The sequence below is a fragment of the Danio aesculapii genome, chromosome 5, assembly GCF_903798145.1.
Source record: "Danio aesculapii chromosome 5, fDanAes4.1, whole genome shotgun sequence".
Classification (NCBI taxonomy): Eukaryota; Metazoa; Chordata; class Actinopteri; order Cypriniformes; family Danionidae; genus Danio; species Danio aesculapii.
Genome location: NC_079439.1, coordinates 40,881,857 through 40,901,690, shown reverse-complemented (window position 1 = coordinate 40,901,690; position 19,834 = coordinate 40,881,857). Strand labels below are relative to the sequence as shown.

At 35.8% G+C, this 19,834-nt stretch overlaps 1 protein-coding gene across 3 annotated transcripts in view; it reads right to left on the bottom strand.

Annotated features, from left to right (window-relative positions):
* rtkna (rhotekin a) overlaps positions 1-19,834 on the bottom strand; it is a 164,949-nt gene that overhangs the window by 94,099 nt on the left and 51,016 nt on the right. The gene's annotated exons all lie outside the window — the stretch shown is intronic.

Here is a 19,834-nt window from a genome sequence, read left to right as displayed (position 1 = left end):
AAGACTCCTCAAGTACTGCAGGTATTGAGCACCCGTGGCTATCGGACTGACCTTTCCACTGCTTGCACACCTGCACACACACATGCAGCTGTCATCCCACTCATACCCATACTCGAAATTGGTCCTTTGATTTTAACCCAACCAAGTGCACACAAACATAAATCATACACATGGAGCAGTGAGGAGCTATTGCGTCCAGCACCCAGGAAGCTATTAGGGTTTAGGTACCTTACTCAAAGCCACCTTCACACACCCATCTTCAATTCCTGCCAGGACCAAGAATACGGAGAAGTCCAACTCCCTAACCATTGCATGTCCATCTACCTAACTTCCCCTAAAGTTTGAGTGTTGATCAATCATGAGCCCTAGAAAATAATGCTGCACCACAGTAAAATATTTCTGACATCCTCATATGTCAATGGACTCTACTGTATCTTGACCTGTGAATCTTTCTTTTTTTCTGATAATATTTAATCATTCAATTCCTGCGTAGCTGTTTGGAATGAGAAAATGCAAAAATCCTAAAGGAATCATTTTCATATCATTATTGGTACAAATTAGGTGAAAATTTACCAACAATTAATAGAAAAAAACAACTTTTAACTGTTGTTCATTGATGATAAAGCAGCACTTTATTGTGTGTGCAGCAAAGATGATTTTTGTCCATCTGTATTTAAGAAGAGTATCCAAATATGTACTAATGAAAGGTTTGAAACTCCACTTGGTTAAACAGCTTTATAAATTTAAAACCTAAGGCAAATTGAAAAAAGACATACCAAAAAAAAAAAAAGAATCCTGTGTCCATTATTACCAATTTCATATACACTCACTTCATTTACTGCTTATTAAGACACTGAAAAGTGAGCAGCAACTCTTTAATGGTGATTATAATAATCACAGCCTATGTATGTGAAACCTGGTAACTATAGCATTTTACTAAATATGTCGTATTGCACTTAGTGTGACTAGGGCTGGGCGATTAATCGAAAAGTAATTGAAATTGACATTCAGAACCTATAATCGATCTCATTTTTCCAGGTCAATTTTTTCAATTACTTTCCCAACTTTTCCCTACTTCCCGTGTGGAGTCACGTGACCCCACTGTGTTTAGGCTGATTTATACTTCTATGTCGAACACACCAAGATGTCCTTACTGCAGTCTGTAACCACGATGATGCACTTGACCATTTATATTAAAATACTGTTTACAGAAGATGCAAGAAATGCACTGTTTAAAATATTATTTACAGGATATACAAGAGTTGTTTTATTTAGAGGAGATACTGATTGTTTTCTATTTTTAATATGAAAAACATTGAAAATAATTAAATTTGTTTCCAAAAGTGCAAGATATTTATTTTCTCTTTTTTATAAAAAAGTGACTGTTGGTTTCAGGCAATGTGTGTTTTAATTTCAGTTGTTCAACACTGATGTTCAATAAATAATCATAGATACCAGATAGTGTGTGTTTTCATCAGTTATATTAAAATCAGTGATGCAAGCTTCATCCCAAATTCTCTCACTTGTAATATGTGAACATATTTACAGTGTAAAACTTGTCTGTGAACTATGAGCTAATAAAACTAACTAATAAATAAAGAACTAATAAAATAACCGTTCATTAATCATAATCGAGTTCAAACGTTCAATTAATCAAGATTTTTATTTTAGGCCAAATCGCCCAGCCCTAAATGTGACTTAATATCATCCCACGCAGGCCCAGTGTCTGCTCAGGATCGACTGAAGCCAGGACAATGACAGACATGCTCTTAGATTCATTAAGCCACTTCAGATGGCAGTTGTAGGGGGCACAGCAGGCTACATTCATCCACGTGGAAAATAGGTGAGGAGTGAGCCAGCAGAATGAAGATTAATGCCAAGAGTCCCTGTGTGCTTCTGCTGGGTCCTTTTGGAGGATACACTGTGTGTGTAATTGAATAACACAATCAAAAGCACATTGTAAGAGTTGTGTGATATTGAATTATGTAACAAAGTTATTGATATATTATTTCAATCCAGACTTAGCAGAAATATAAGATTCTGCCAATACATTTTTGAAAAAATATCAAATTTGAACAAATTCAAACTAAAATAAATGATTAAAAACATTTAAATCAAGTAACTAGCTCCCTACATGTTTTTCAAGTGCAGTAAAAATTCCCTCCATTAGCCCTTACAGATCATGGCCTCCCAATCATCCCCATCCACCCAAATTGGCTGCATCACTGTCTCTCCACGTCACCTATAGCTGGTGTGTGTTGAGTGCACTGGTACCGTTGTCCAGTGGCTGCCGTCGTATTATTTAAGTAGATGCTGCACACTGGTGGTGCTGTGGAGAGACCCCCCTCATGATTGTGAAGCACTTTGGGTGTATGTCCAAACACAATAAATCTGCTATATAAATACAAATTACATTACAGTACCTCACCTAGAACAGCACTACACTTGCAATGCAACACTGGCTATATTTTATATCAGCATTTACACTATAAGCTTGGCAAAACAATCTAAAGTACATGCACTGACTCTGAAAAGCTTAGATCATTAAAAAAACATACAGACAGTTTGAAGTGCTTTGCTTGCAGATGACAATTCAAGATTTTACTTTCAGCAAAACATTCAACTTCTGCATGACTCCATTGTCATCCGTTGCATTTTTAAGTGATGTCTGACATGCATTGAGAGGACAATTTCTAATAAGATGACAAACGCTTATGCATATTCAATAGACTCTTTTTACATTTCCGGGTTTCTCAGTAGCGTAAGAAATCTTGGTTGAGTAAACTAGATCGCAGTCAATCGGAGAGTACAACAAATAATTTTTTTGACCCTATTTACTGAAATAATAAAAGTAAAAGTCAACGATGGTGTTTTCAAGACTTTCAGAAAAAGGAAAACAATAGTGTGACACTGATGACATCAAATTTACTTTCATCCCCATAGACGTTGCATTAGAAACACCTTGTATAAGTGGTAAATCATTTTTGTAATTTGATGCAAAGATGATATAAATACATTCATAAATGCTTATAAAATGTTCATATATTATTAAAAATATAAATATTAGAAACTTTCAAGGATTTAAGATTATAATGAATGTTAAATGCATCGTAACAGTCTTGTGAAGAGTGCATTTGTTTCTATTTAGATTTATTTCCACATATGAATAGGGTTCTAAACTGATCTGTGAATATTGGGATCGATGTGATTTTACTTCTTCAACTTTCATATTTGTGGGTGAAATCTGACCATGTAACACATAAATGAGGGCTATTGATTAAGGGTTAGGATCGAGATAAGCGATAAATCATTAACGTTTTAGCACTAGTCAGTGGATATTTAATTTCCAAACTGCCTTGAGACTTGGGCTACACAATTAATCGAAAAAAGATCGCGGTCTAGATTCGACCCTACACACAATCTTATTTCAGCTTTTCTGTTATTCAGCCAATTATATTTACAAGGTCAGGAGAGAAGCATAAAGGCAGTCGCATAAGTCACATAAGGTATAATTTACCCCAAAATCTAATTTCTGTCTTAATGTAATGACGTTTTCGAAGCCGTGAAGTCACACATGAACTGACGCCATGTTTGTTTACTACCTAAAGGACACGTGCATGCACGCCAATAATGTCTACTTTAATGAACAGAACCTGAAAAGGCTGTTATAAAAGGTAATAAAGTTGTAAATAACGTTCAGTTTGTTGCAAACTGAACTCAAATTGACGGCAGCCATGACATGAGCCGCACTCGACACTGAAAAGTGCAACCGAAAGCGCACACATCATTTAAATGATCATATCGCATTTTAGACTTATGATTACAAGCATTTGATGTTTTTTCTTTCATAGCGAACACACAGTGTTGAGCATGAAAATAAATGTTTACTGGGTCAGTAGAACTACTCTAGCCTGTACAACACTGAATTTAAGAGGGAATCTGATAATGACAAATGTCTCATTTTATCAGTGAAAAAAAAGTCTAATAGTGTTGTCAATGATAAATGACAAGCATATGTCTCAAACATAATAAATCAACTTTATAATTATGGTGGCTTGAAAAGCCAGCATACTGTTATCTATCTTAAACTTCTTCTTCTTCTTCTTCTTCTTCTTCTTCTTCTGAGACTAATTTCTAAGTGTATCTCCTCCTAGGCCTTTCAAGCTACAAACTTCAAACTTTCGTCAAACCTTCAAACTGGTCTGACTCGGGTTGCTATATCTTTTCTAACTGATCCGACCTTGGGTTTTCCGAAAAACGACCCAGAAAAAACCCAAAAGTCCCATTGACTTAACATTGGGTCAAACTTTGTGAGCTCATAACTCTGCATCAGACTGTCCTACAGACTTCTAACTGGACTCATTTAACTCAGTCTAGCCAGCAGCCAATAACTGATGACTTTTTAACTTACTAGCCACTCCCTAGCAACCACTTACAGCACCCTAGCAACTGTCCCATAGACTTCCATTGTTAAAGACTCCCATTGACTTAACATTGGATCAACCTTTGTGAGCTCATAACTCTGCATCAGACTGTCCTACAGACTAGAGTCTGGCCTCATTCAACTCAGTCTAGCCAGCAGCCAATCACTGATTACCTTTAAACTTACTAGCCACTCCCTAGCAACCAATTTCAGCACCCTAGCAACTGTCCCAGAGACTGTGACTAGCTTTTCTAACACACGCTAACAGTTTTAACATCCTACTGACATGCTAATCTTGCTAGAAAGGTGCTAGCAACACGATAGTGACATGCTAGTCATGCTAGTAACATGCTAATTCATGCTAGAATCATGCTAGTAACATGCTAATTCATGCTAGAATCATGCTAATAACATGCTAATTCATGCTAGAATCATGCTAGTAACATGCTAATTCATGCTAGAATCATGCTAGTAACATGCTAATTCATGCTAGAAACATGCTAGTAACATGCTAATTCATGCTAGAAACATGCTAACAACATGCTAATTCATGCTAGAAACATGCTAGTAACATGCCAATCCATGCTAGAATCATGCTAGTAACATGCTAATTCATGCTAGAATCATGCTAGTAAAATGCTAATTCATGCTAGAATCATGCTAGTAACATGCTAATTCATGCTAGAATCATGCTAGTAACATGCTAATTCATGCTAGAAACATGCTAGTAACATGCTAATTCATGCTAGAATCATGCTAATTCATGCTAGAATCATGCTAATAACATGCTAATTCATGCTAGAATCATGCTAATAACATGCTAATTCATGCTAGAAACATGCTAGTAACATGCTAATTAATGCTAGAATCATGCTAGTAACATGCTAATTCATGCTAGAAACATGCTAGTAACATGCTAATTCATGCTAGAATCATGCTAGTAACATGCTAATTCATGCTAGAATCGTGCTAATAACATGCTAATTCATGCTAGAAACATGCTAGTAACATGCTAATTCATGCTAGAATCATGCTAGTAACATGCTAATTCATGCTAGAATCATGCTAGTAACATGCTAATTCATGCTAGAATCATGCTAGTAACATGCTAATTCATGCTAGAATCATGCTAATAACATGCTAATTCATGCTAGAATCATGCTAGTAACATGCTAATTCATGCTAGAATCATGCTAGTAACATGCTAATTCATGCTAGAAACATGCTAATTCATGCTAGAATCATGCTAGTAACATGCTAATTCATGCTAGAATCATGCTAATAACATGCTAATTCATGCTAGAAACATGCTAATTCATGCTAGAATCATGCTAATAACATGCTAAATCATGCTAGAAACATGCTAGTAACATGCCAATTCGTGCTAGAAACATGCTAGTAACATGCTAATTCATGCTAGAATCATGCTAGTAACATGCTAATTCATGCTAGAATCATGCTAGTAACATGCTAATTCATGCTAGAATCATGCTAATAACATGCTAATTTATGTTAGAAACATGCTAATTCATGCTAGAATCATGCTAATAATATGCTAGTAACATGCTAATTCATGCTAGAAACATGCTAGTAACATGCTAATTCATGCTAGAATCATGCTAGTAACATGCTAATTCATGCTAGAAACATGCTAGTAACATGCTAACTCATGCTAGAAACATGCTAGTAACATGCTAATTCATGCTAGAAACATGCTAGTAACATGCTAATTCATACTAGAATCATGCTAGTTACATGCTAATTTATGTTAGAATCATGCTAGTTACTTGCTAATTCATGCTAGTAACATGCTAATTCAGACTCGGCTTTTCAAGCCACCATAAAGTTTGTCCTCAAACTTTAATATCTAGTTATGAATACTGTAGTTGTATTCTGATGTCATCACTTTACTGTGAATTAACAACCAGGACATATTTAAAGTATGTTCAAGTCCACCGTTCCAAGTCAATACAAAATTTATCATTTTAACCAACAGTAGACCTGTTATAGGTCTAATATTTTTATTGTTGTTTTACCATATGTTTGAGAATAACAATAATAATAGCCTACTAATTAACCTTTATTTTACATCTACAGAATTGTGAGAAAATCCCAATCTTATTTTAAACACAAAAATTGTGATTCTCATTTTAGCCAGAATTGTCCAGTCCTACTTGAGACATAAAACATCCAACAAAACATATTTCCAGAGTGACATTACCACATTAACTCTTTAAATCACTTTAATACTCAGAGGTAAGACAAGGCAAGTTTATTTAGCACATTTCATACACAATGGTAATTCTATAAAAAAATATATCAATTCAATAAACAATAGATCACTTATAATATTATATTTGCAGAAATGTACTGTAGCCAGTCAGATATCTCTAATCAAAAAGAATAAGTTGGTTCATTTTGTGATGATTTGTGAGGAAATATTACTATAAGTCGAAGAGAGCAAGAAGAAAAAAGTCCTCTGAGCTGGAAATGGATAGAGTGAGCGGAAGAGCAAGTAAGCGAGAGGGAAACAGAGGAAGAAAGGGAAGTGAGGTACAGTAGGGAATTGTCTTCCGCAAATCGATGCACATAGTGAGAAACAAGCAGATATGAAAGAAAGCTGTATAGACGGAAGAGCATCTCTGACCCGACACCATTTCACACACATCCTCAGGATGTTCCGTATGTGCCCACAGACTGTTACATACAGTTGAATCATTAGCCCCCTGCATTATTAGCCCCCCCCTGTTTTTTTCCACAATTTCTTCTCTCTTATGGAGAGAAGACTTTTTCAACACATTTCTAAACATAATAGTTTTAATAACTCATCTTTAATAACTGATTTATTTTATCTTTGCAATGATGACAGTAAATAATATTTGACTAGATATTTTAAGACACTTCTATACAGCTTAAAGTGACATTTAAAGGCTTAATTAAGTTAATCAGGTTAACTAGGCAGGTTAGGGTAATTAGGCAAGTTATTGTAAAATGATGGTTTGTTCTGTAGACTATCGAATAAAAAATATAGCTTAAAGTGGCTAATATTTTTAACCTTAAAATGGTTAATAAAAAATTAAAAACCGCTTTTATTCTAGGCGAAATAAAACCAATAAGACTTTCTCCAGAAGAAAAAATATTATCAGACATACTGTGAAAATTTCCTTGCTCTGTTAAACATCATTTGGGAAATATTTAACAAAGAAGAAAAAATTCAAAGGGGGGCTAATAATTCTGACTTCAACTGTACACTCAGCACCCCTGTGAAAAAGCATATCTCACAGTCAGGGAACGCTTTCATAAGAATCATCTGTGCAGTAATAAGATCCTTTCAACAACAGCTGCGCTAACTGCCACACACAGTATTATTGGTCACAAGGAGCAAGAGAATGTATCAGGGCCAGAGACTGCCCATCATGGAGTAAAATTAGCCTTGTGTACAAGAAGTTAAAGAAAGACAAAAGGAGAAGGAGGGGGGCTGGGAGACAGACTTAAAGGAACACTACAATTTTTTTTGAAACAGTTCTCCTATAGAGTTTTGAATACAATGATCATGTGCAGTGCTGCTACCTAGCTGGGGACAGTTTTCTGGTATCATTGTCCCTGCTGCAGCCATGGTACAACAGCAAAGTTCCTTCATTATTACACAGAAATAAACAGTTTTGGGCAAAGTTACTTTTGAAAGTAGTGCATTACAATATTGAGTTACTCTCCAAAAAAGTAACTAACTGCGTTACTTAGTTACTTTCTATTGAAAGTAATGTGTTATATTACTTTTGCGTTATTTTTCCTTACCTCTTTCAGAACTTGCAGGTGTTTTTTCACCTTTTTTATAGAGAAGCTCTGCATTTAACAGCCACCTATATAACATACACCTTCATTTTGCTTTAAAATGTAGAATAAAATTATATTTTGAGAACTTTTCAACCCAGGCTCATTCTGAAAACGTAGTCCTATGGACGTTTCTGGAGACCGCGAAATACGTTCTGGAAGGTACTTATTTTTGCAGTTTTTGTTTTCTCGAATCCACGAGAGGCTGCTGTGTGTGCTTTTTCGCATCTCAAACATCTCTCGCCGAGTGCCATTCACGCCTGCACTGTTCTCGCATAAACCCACCAGAGGCTGCTGTCGAACGACCGTTTGTCTGTCTGACTGACTGAATGATTGACTGGGCGACCCACCCTCCTCCTTCCCTAAACCCAACCAGTTTTACTGATCATTGATCCGCCCGCCCGCTTACTTCCCTAAACCCAACCAACAATTTACAAAAGCCGTCCAGATAAAGAAAAGCCCTCGTCTGATTTCTTTACCAGGTTTTCGGATTTTGCCACATTCTCACCCTGTTATGAACTTGTTCACTTTATTTTTTATATTCTGTTTTTGTCTTACCTGATTTCTGGAACGGCTCTTCCGCAGACTTGAACCCGGTCGTACACGACGAGCTAACCGGACAAACTGGTTGCGGCGGGAAAGCCCTCCACACAGAGGTAAGCGGTCAGCTGGTAAGCGCGAAAAGCAACACCGTCATACTGCCCGTATCGTTCGCTTAAAAAATGAAATGCTGCTGGAGTTGTGGTGCGGGTGTAGTGTAAAACTTTGCATCCAGTTTTGTTTGAGTTTTTTTCGATGTCATGCTTCTTGCAGTTGTTAAGAGTTTTACTTACACATCATCTACACTTAACGACATTCCACTACTTTTCTTTGATGAATTCAAAATAACAAGAATCCATTGCAAAAAAGTCTCTGGCCTGCCATTGTTTCTGTTTCTGACTGTCTGTAGTGATGACAGGCGATTCGCTAATGAATCGTTTGTTTTAACCAGATCTTCTAAGTGAATCGGTCGAAACAGTTCATTAAATTGAGTTGTCGTGAAATGATTTGCATCTTCAGTACTAATATACATGAAACCCCCTCTGACTCAAAATAAACCAATATCCTGAGTTATTCAGTTATAAGAACAGTACATGACTGATCTGCTGTGAACAAAGAGACCTGATGATAATGATGAGTGTGAGTCGACTGTTACCTCGCAGCACGCTCTCTCATTGAATGTGTGATTCAACCTGATTAAGGTCATTTTTATTGCGCAATATATTTCTAAAAAGCCAATTGAGCAAGGTAAAAAGTAACATTTTTACAGCATTACAGTAACATAACATTTTTTAAAAAGTAACTCAAATAATATTACTTGTTTTTTAAAGTAATGCGTTATATTACTCCTTACTTTGGAAAAGTAATATTAATACATAACGAGCGTTAATTATAACTTGTTACCCCTAAACACTGGAAATGAGAATATAGTTTTCCAAGAAAATAGTAACTTTTCATTTTCCATCCGTCGTAGTATGGAACTAAAGAATTGTCAAGCTTTAAATAGGAAAATGATCAAAACTCTTTTTGACATTTTTGAGCGAGATGCTTATGGTCTAATCTTATTCAATGATCTATGCTAAGCTAAGCTAAAAGTGCTCCTGTAAGACTTAGGGGGACTTGTAAAATTTTTTGCCTATTATCAAAAAACGTGGAGTGTTCCTTCAAAGCCGTGGGACACATCAAGCCAACTTTTTTTGCAACCCCTCATTTGAATTTAAATGTGTTATCTATACTATTCCTATTCAAACTCTCATTTCAACTAATATAACTATTTGATAAAACTGTTTAGTTTAAACGCACCCAATATTATTCTCTATGTTCACTGAGAAATGGAGGTGTGCCCATTTATGCTGAGCACTGTATGTGTGCAGCACTAGTTCTGGTTTCCCTTTGTGAAATGATAATCCAGACTACTGTCACCTGCTGGTATGTAAACATACATCCTCTCACACATGGACACAATGTACATTCAAGTTTCAGTTGGCCTTTGTCCTTGTGGTGTGTTTATTTCTTTCTTTCATCGAGAACCAGAAACAGCAGACATGAGGCATCAGTTTTCATTCCCACTATAGTTTTTTGACGTCGGCTTGGTGAGTCTCAGCCTTAAGACAGGAAGCCATGTGTTGTGGAATGTGAGTGTATTATGTATTTGTGAGTGTAAAGTAAACATCCACAGGACAGTGAAACTAAAATGCCAGACGTCAATGCAAAAGGGCAAAAGGTTATTCAGTGGCCTACTGGGACACAGAGAAAACACAACAACTGATATTGAGGGCAACAGTGAGAAGTAGTAGAGCAGCTTAAATAAATATGATTAATGCTTTAATCCATTGGTTGAGGTTATTAAAAATTGACTTATAATTTGAAATGATCTCAGCTGCCAAAGAAATTGAGTCAGACAGAGTCCATCGGGTTTTGTGTGTAGCGTCTTTAACCATCCTAATCTATCCCTTATTAGCTTGTGATTTCCCATTTGTACAATATTTGTTTCTCATTGGAAGGGATGTTTTTTTTTCCCAAGCAAACAAAATCTTGATTCCTATCTGAGGCGTGTTGACCTCGTTTCTGAAGTTTGTTTCCTTCCTCGCCATATACAGCGCATCTAAAACTGTTTCTTTTACCATCTAGTTACGTTCTGACCGGTCCTGATGTAAGAGAGGTTTAGTATCGCATGTCACTTTGCAATATCTGTGTAATGCCAATGAATTCTGAGAGAAATGTACAGCTAGCATTTCTGCCCTCAGGAGGGGCTGTGCATTGAGGCAGGAAATGAGCAACGTGGTTTGGAAGTTGACCACATACCACAACAAGAGCACCATGAGATATTTCAAATCTTCCCTATTTTATCACAGATGAAAAGGAAACAGTTCCCCAGTGGCAATATATTATTGTAAACCGTGGCATATCCAAGTACACAAATCTCTATACTATATAGGACCCATTGTGTTTGATGGCCATACAGTATATCCCAATCTAAATAACATTCATTCATTCTGTTTATCTTTGTTGATGTTTGTTCAGTTTTACTCTCAGTACCCACAAATCTTTCAATTACAACAACAAACACTTTATGAATCACTGACATCTCTGTACAGAAACAGTTGAGCTAAAAGCACCAGATAATATAGTGTAGAGCTGAAAGCCCAAGCTGATAATGGTGATGTTCAATCAGTGGATTTACTAAAAGGCTTTTGGAAGTATTGATTTTTGCATTGTTGCAACAAGCCCAGCAACAACTCTGCAGCTACTATAGATGATTGATAGCCCAACAGTGATTAAAACCAGACAGTCAGCAGGCGGCATCCTGCAAGAAAGGCCCATTCAGAACTGAATTTAAAATGTAAAAAAGCAAAACATGGAACAGATTCACACCTTTCAATTTCTGAATTACAGACTTTGTTTAAATGTAAACAGAAGCTGAGAAATATTTTTCCCCACAATGATGCCTCTTGTACATTGTCTACTGTTGTTTGGGAGAAGCCTGTGTCATTTCTGTTAAAAGAATAAATAATAATAGTAAAATTTGCTGGTTTAATAAAAGTCACTTTAAAACATGAAATTTGAAGGTTTATTAGTCTTAAGCCCCAGTCAGATCACATGAATTTGTCACGATTTCGGCACAATTTCCTTGACATAGGGTGTCGTGGGGATTCGTAAACGACAAACGATCCCATGCCTGTGATGCCTCACGACACCATCGCAGAAAGTCTAGCATATTTAATGTTTTTCTCGTTCTTCACAACGAGTTCCGTCACGTGGGTGCCACTTAATGTACTGGTCAGGTAATCAAAAAGTAGGGTGCTTATTTACTTATGGGTGGGTCACGAGTGGATAAGATCAATCATTGGTCATGCAAACTTTAACTACTTTTTCTAAAATATTAAGGTGTTTTAAGTTATTTTATCTGACAGACATTTTATGTCAATTCTCACAAGTTTCTGAGTTCTCTTGTCCTTCAAACAGAGTTTTTCTGAGGTAATCTAGGAACATGTTTAGTGCTGTGAATACATTATAAAAGCATGTCCTGCTTATTCAAATTTGTCATTAATAGTGAAAACGGTTTAATATAGGCTTCTCGGAAACTGTGAATTTTTAACTTTAATTTTATTTAGGCTAGATTATTATTTTATTTAACAAACCAACATATGGGGTACCTATATATACTGGGCACATACGGAGTACTTCAGCTCTTCACCTCAATTGTTAATCTTTTTTTTTTTTTTGTAGATAACTGCTTAACAAAAGATACATTAAAATTAAGATAAAAATTATAGCAAATGAAGTGTGTTTAAAAAAGAAAAGACTTTTTTTTTCCAAGAAAAATATACAAATTATATTTTTGTTTATGTCCCTCTACTAAACTATATGGGTAGATGATTTGTTTCACTCTGTGGAAAATAAAGATTTAATGAATGCTTCACTGTGATTGTTGTATCACAAACCTCTTTCATATATTTGCTAATTTCTTAATATGCCATTATTTTAAAGATTATGTCTTGAACATCTGATTTTTCCTTGCTGCTGCAGGTGTGCTTTCATTTTCTCCGTATCACTCGTGGCAAGTTCAGGCGGGGGAGTGTTTAATAAGCCACCCATGGCAGGAAAATATACATTCTGGGAAATGGCGCTCCTCGTAGACATCACGGGATGACTGATCGTGAAGGAATGTGTAGTCTGGCACATTTGGTACCCACGACAAGTCAAGATTTTATCAAGAAAAATATCACATAATTTGACCTAGTGACTTTCGTAACCAACAATAAAAATCGTGTGATCTGACCGGGGCTTAAGTTTCAGAAATCAAGCACATCACTGACTGGATTTCTGATGCATATGCCACACAAAACTGGACTTTGCCATTTGATTGGATCAATTGTACAGAAATTGCCTCATATGGATGATGTTTGACAATTAATGCTTATGATCAACTAAACCTCGAGTTTTCACTTAAAAGGTATATTTATTTTGCAGCTGGATGAAAAGAAATCTTATTGGGTTGCTTGATAGTTTGACGGCCTCTTGTCATTGGTAAAAGAAAGCCGCAAAAGAGTGCCCATTTTATCTGCTTATTGATAGAGGCACATCATTCTAAGCAGCTGACCAGAGATCAGTTTCCAAGAAGACGTTAAGGTTGAGGATAAAAAGGTTAAAAGCCTATCCAAGATCATCCTGATGACTATATAAGTCTTGTCGCCCATTACGTTGTTTTAAATTTAAACTTCTCCCACAACTATTTAAATCTGCCATCATTTATTAATTTGCATGTCTTTCATTCATTTGCATGTCAATGATTTTTTCTTGGAGCACACAAGAAGATATTATAAAGAATGCTTACAATCAGTTCCAATTTATTTCCACGGCTTGCAATGCAAAAGAATTCAAAGGCAAACAACATTGTTCAGTTACAAATATTCCTTTTAAATGACACAAGGGTGAATAAAAGAGGACAGACTTTTCATTTTGGGGAAACTATCCCTTTAAATGAGCCACACTGCGCTCATTTAAAGCAGATTTATTATGAAAGTGATTTAACACCTTGCAGATTAAGTTTTATTTATAGTAGCTGATAATACCTTAATCTTTTAGAGCAGTGTGGTGGTGAACCAAGACCCATTACTGGGCTCATGTGTATAATAAAAATCTGACATTAAACACACACATAAAAAAATCTGCTAAAACCTAGTGGAGACAGTGGTTATTCTAGTACAGACCCTTTCCATAGTGTAACAACTAAACCCAAACTATCACGCTTTAATAAAAGAGTCCATACAAATCAGCTCTATATGCTGCATTTAATGCCGTCACTTTATAAAGGCTGTCTTGCCTGACCTTGAGCCTTTTCTAGTTTACCTATGAACTATAAAGTGTGAGTAGGACTGTGCAATATGACGATATATATTGTATGGACAAAATAAAAAGTCTATCATTTAATATTATGTTTTATTATTTATTTTGTGGTCACAATATATATTAAAGTAATATATTTTCATAATTTATGTGAGCGCAATATTACACGCTATTACAGGCATGCAGAAAGAAACATGAACAACAGAAAGTTGTCATCTTAAAAGTTCAATGTTTACATATTGCATTTTATTTACTTATTTAGCGATCTTTTTTATTTTTGTGTCAGACCTTTAATCATTAGCTTTTGAAAAGTGTTTTGTAATTTTAAATAATATACATATTTTTATATTTCTACATTTGATATCAAACATTTCGAAATAAAGTGAAAAATATGATCACATATGAATGAGTAAGTGTCTGAGCATATAGTTTAAAATGTAAAAAACTAAATCTTTTATATGTGGTCAATATATATTAACTATTGATTCATTGAATTTACAGAAATGGTACCATACTGTGATATACAGCTGGAGTCAAAATTATTAGCCCTCCTGTCAAATTGTTTTTATATTTAAAATAATTTCCCTTGTGATGTTTAACAGATGAAGGACATTTTCACAGTATTTCCTATAATATTTTTTCCTTTTAGGAAAGTCATTTTGTTTTTTAGTTTGGCTAAAATAAAAGTACTTTTAAATAAATTAAGGTCAATATTATAAGCCTTTTTTCCGATTGGCTACAGAACAAACCACTGTTATCCAATAACTAGCCTTTTTTCCTTAACTTGCCTTGTTAACCCAATTAACCTAGTTAGGTATTTAAATGTCATTTTAAGCTGAATACTAGTATATTGCAAATTAAGAAGAAAAATATTATTCAAAATGAATGCATACCTTGGCTCTAGGTGAATGGGTACCTTGGCTCTAGGGTCAAGCAACAAAAAAATAAGGTCAAGAATCTTGGAGTGATTCTGGAGTCAGATATGAGTTTCAGTAGTCATGTCAAGGCAGTAACTAAATCAGTGTGCTATCATCTCAAAAACATTGCAAGAATGAGATGTTTTGTTTCCTTAGGACTTAGGACTTAGAGAAACTTGTTCATGCTTTTATCATCAGCAGGGTGGATTACTGTAATGGATTCCTCACTGGCCTTCCCAAAAAGACAGTCGGCAGATGTAGCTCACCCAGAATGCTGCTGCCAGGATTCTGTCCAGAACCAGAAAATCAGAGCACATCACACCTGTCCTCAGGTCTTTACACTAGCTCCCAGTTACATTCAGAATAGATTTGAAAGTATTACTGCTTGTCTATAAATCACTAAATAAACTAGAAATTCTAAGAGTTCATTCAAAGCAGGATGAATCTGCCAGAAATGATCAGATGTGCTCCAACATTAGACACATTCAAATCACGACTGAAAACACATCTGTTTAGCTGTGCCGTTAATGAATGAGCACTGTGTTACGTCCAACAGATCACACTATATTATGTCTTTCTTTTATTTTTCATTCTTTTAAAACCTGTTTTAACACGTTTTTTAATCATTTTAAATCTGTTTTTATTCTCCTATACTCGTTTTTTTCTTGTTTATGTGAAGCACTTAGAATTACCATTGTGTATGAAATGTGCTATATAAATAAACTTGTCTTGCCACTGTCACCATGGCAAAAGAAATTAGTCATTAGAAATTTGTATTATGGTTAATAATGTGTTGCAAAAACTCTCCATTAAACAACACTTGGGAATTAGTTCTAAAAGAATTCAAATGTAACATGAGGGCTTATAAATTTGACCTCAACTGTATATTGTTATCAGGATATGAGATTAATTATATGGTGATTTAGGAATTCTGTCATATCGCCCAGCTCTAGTTTGGAGAATAACATGCGCAGACTGAAATTGCAACAGACAGCCTGTGCTTCCCCACGTGGACCTTAGCAACTGCTGCTACACAGATAGCAGGAGTCAGATCGATGGAGCTGGAGGCTGACGCCGCTTAACTGTTCGTACGAGGAAAATCCATTTCCACCAGCACAGCCATAAATCTAAAGGAAAGGTTCAGTGATGATGCAAGCAGGGAATTGTAGCTCATTTATTTCACAGGTACTGACAGATGCCTGAGCACTAGATCATGAAGTGGTGCCGCTTCACTGAGGGGAGCATAAAGGAGGAGAGATCTGAAATTAAGGGTTTGCGAAATTAGAGAACAGGTCAAAGTTTTGCAACAAGGGCATAAATCATGTTTTAATAAAAATACTGATATAAATGTTGTCACATACCTGGGCAGCAACATCATATAATGCAATTCTGTATTTCAATAAAGAGAACGCAATCATCTGTTGAAAAGTTCAACAATGTTTTTTTTTTCTTTTGTGTGTGTGTGAAGTTCACATGCGTGTCTCTACAGCTCACACTACAAGTCTGGAATTATAACATCTAAAGTTTGGGAAATAATTTAACCCAGTTATAGAGCTTGTACAATAAATAGTGTAAATATTAACAGATGGTCACATATAGTAAGAGCTGTTGGGTCGTAAGGTCTAAATCAGGACAGAATTAGGACTGAATGCTTTTCGTCTTTCGTTTCTAGTCCAAATATGTAAAAAGTCTTAAAACAAGAAACATTTTCTAGAAATTATTTTCATGTTTTAAGAAATAATATGACAAAATTAATTGAGCTTCTTCTTTAAACAAGTAAAATAACCTACCAATGGGTAAGCAAAGTAATCTTCTTTTCCTCAAATCAAACAAAAAGTGCTCAGGGGTAGCTTAAATAATGTGTCGGTGCTCTTTGGGTAAGAGATTCATCAGAAAAAACAGCAGGTACTCGGAAAATGTAGAAAAAAATATTAAAAAACCTTTATTGACATGGCTATTTCTTAAAACAGTGCCTCTTGCTTTTCGTTTTGACATAAGATTTTTTTGCTTACCTCATTGGCAGGTTGTTTTAATGAAAAACTCACTTAATTTTGTCATGTTTCTTAAAACAAACAAATTTTGCTTGTCTAGAAAATCCTTCAAGATTTATGTTTAGTTATTTGGACTAGAAACAAGACAAAAAATCTAAGTAAGAAAGAATATTTTGCAGTGAACATCAACTGACTTTTCTGTTTGATCTATACTAGTGGTGCCAAAAGTTTTTCTTATAAAGGGCCAAAAACCAAACCTGATTGAGGGCTGCGGGCCGAAGTTAAATATACCAAACCATATTACATTAAACTTTGCCATGGATAATTTCCTAATTTACTTGCTTTTTTTAAAATAACTAAAATATGTTGCTTTAAACATATTAATTAATGATGCAGTATCATGTTTAATATTTTACCATAATGGAGTTCAATGCTGAATACACTAGTCTAGCTGCTCCTGCTTTTGCCCTGATTTGCTCCCCAATGTCTTGTGCATTGTCCTCTATCAAGTGACAGTCTTTACATTTTAAAAGTTTGATTCATTTACAACATTTACAACAACTTTGGGCACCTTTGGTCAATATGTTTCATAAGCAAGATCCAGCTCTTAAACTTGAACAATATTTTACTGCCATTCACACAGCAAATGATGCAAGCTGTACAAAAAAGACAATTAAGCACGTTCAAACTATTTGGCCAGTTTGTGTCACATGTCATATGTGACCCTGGACCACAATACCAGTCGTAAATGTATTGTTTTATTTTTTAAAAGTGAAATTTGTACATCTAGATGAATTAAAAAAACTTTCCATTTGTTCAGTTTTCACACCTGTGCAGTGAATGTTTCTGCCATTACAGCCCAATGTGCTTGCTGTAGATCTGTGTAATGTCTTATTCACACTAGCAGTGACTTTGTAGGTACCTGTCGATCTGGGTGGCGATTGAAGCCGCTAGTGGGCGTTCCCACGTTGAGGTTGCTTAGGTAATGTTCATGATGATATTCACTGAGAGCGAATGAGTTTACGTGCCACTGAAAGTAAATACTGTTCAGAGAAATCACTAAATATAAATGGAATCAGGACATAAAATGTTTAATTACAAAGATGATCGAGAAAAAAGTGTGTTGTTTGTCATCGCAGCTATTTATCTCCTACAAACTTGGGTCTGTGTAGGTCTATAGCAGTGTCCAAACTCAGCCCTGGAGGGCCGGTGTCCTGCAGATTTTAGCTACAACTTGCCTTAACACACCTGCAAGGATGTTTCTAGAAAGCCTAAAAAGAGCTTGATTAGCTAGTCCAGGTGCATCTGATTGGGGTCGGAACTAAACTTTGCAGGACACTGGCCCTCCAGGACCAAGTTTGGACACCCCTGGTCTATAGCAGGGAGAATACAACTGCCCTCTGCTGGAGCTGAGAGATGATCATTTGAGCTCTACTGATGCTCCTATTGGCTGACACTCAAGAAAGTCGCTGTTTATTTGCATCAAGTTGAAGGATTCTTAACTTTGCCATGTCGTTTTGTCATGCCCACATCTGGTCGTCAATAATCGCTTTCGCTCACATAGACGGAGGTTGCTAGAAATCGCCTGCCTTCCATTGAAATGAATGGTCGCTTGTTGCTTTGCCGCTGTGAGTCACTCATAGTATGAATACATCTTAACAGCGACGATGTACAGATAGGATGTACAGTGCATCCGGAAAGTATTCATAGTGCTTCAGTTTTTCCACATTTCTTTATGTTACAGCCTTATTCCAAAATGGATTATATTCATATATTTCCTCAAAATTCTACACACAATACCACATAATGACGATGTGAAAAAGGTTTTCTGAAATTGTTGCAAATTTATTAAAAATAAAAAACCTGAATGAAAACCTGCTTCAGAGTGCTCATGACCTAACACTAGGATAACGGTTCATCTTCCATTAGGACAATGACCCAAAGCACACCGCAACTTGGTGAATGTCCTTGAGTGGCCAAGCCAGAGCCCAGACCTGATTCCTATTGAACATCTCTGGAGAGATCTGAAAATGGCTGTACATCATCACTTCCCATCCAACCTGATAGATCTTGAGAGGTACTGCAAAGAGGAATAGGCAAAAATTCCCAAAGACAGGTGTGCCAAGCTTGTGGCATCATATTCAAAAAGACTTGAGGCTGTAATTGCTGCCAAAGGTGCATCAACAAAGTATTGAGCAAATGCTGTGAATACTGATGTACATGTGCTTTTTCAGGTTTTTTATTTTTAATAAATTTGCAACAATTTCAAAAAACCTTTTTTCACATTGTCATTATGGGGATTTTGATTAAACGAAAGAATTTAATCCATTTGGAATAAGGCTGTAACAAAAAAAATGTGGAAAAAGTGAAGCGCTATGAATACCTTCCGGATGCACTGTACATTTGAACATTATTCATAGCAAAGATAATGTTTAGGTTAAATGTGAATGACCAAAGAGAACCATTGCCCCCAGCTGAAATCTCAAGGTTCACCAAGGATTTATTTGCTTTATATCAGCCACTGGACACCAAAATATCAGGTCTAAATAATCAGATTCCACTATTACAAGTTGACCACCGGTCCCAACCCCCCTTCCTCTGTTATTTTCTGCAGGGAAAGGCAAAAGCTAAAGTTAAAAAGCATGCCTAAAAAGGTGCTAATAAAAAGTCTCCTAAATCTCTTTTATCCCCAACATTAAAATCCACTGACAGTGCTGAAAAAGCGGTGCCGAGCAGAAAATGAGCAATAAATTGGAAAATGAACATCCAGACAGGCCACACAT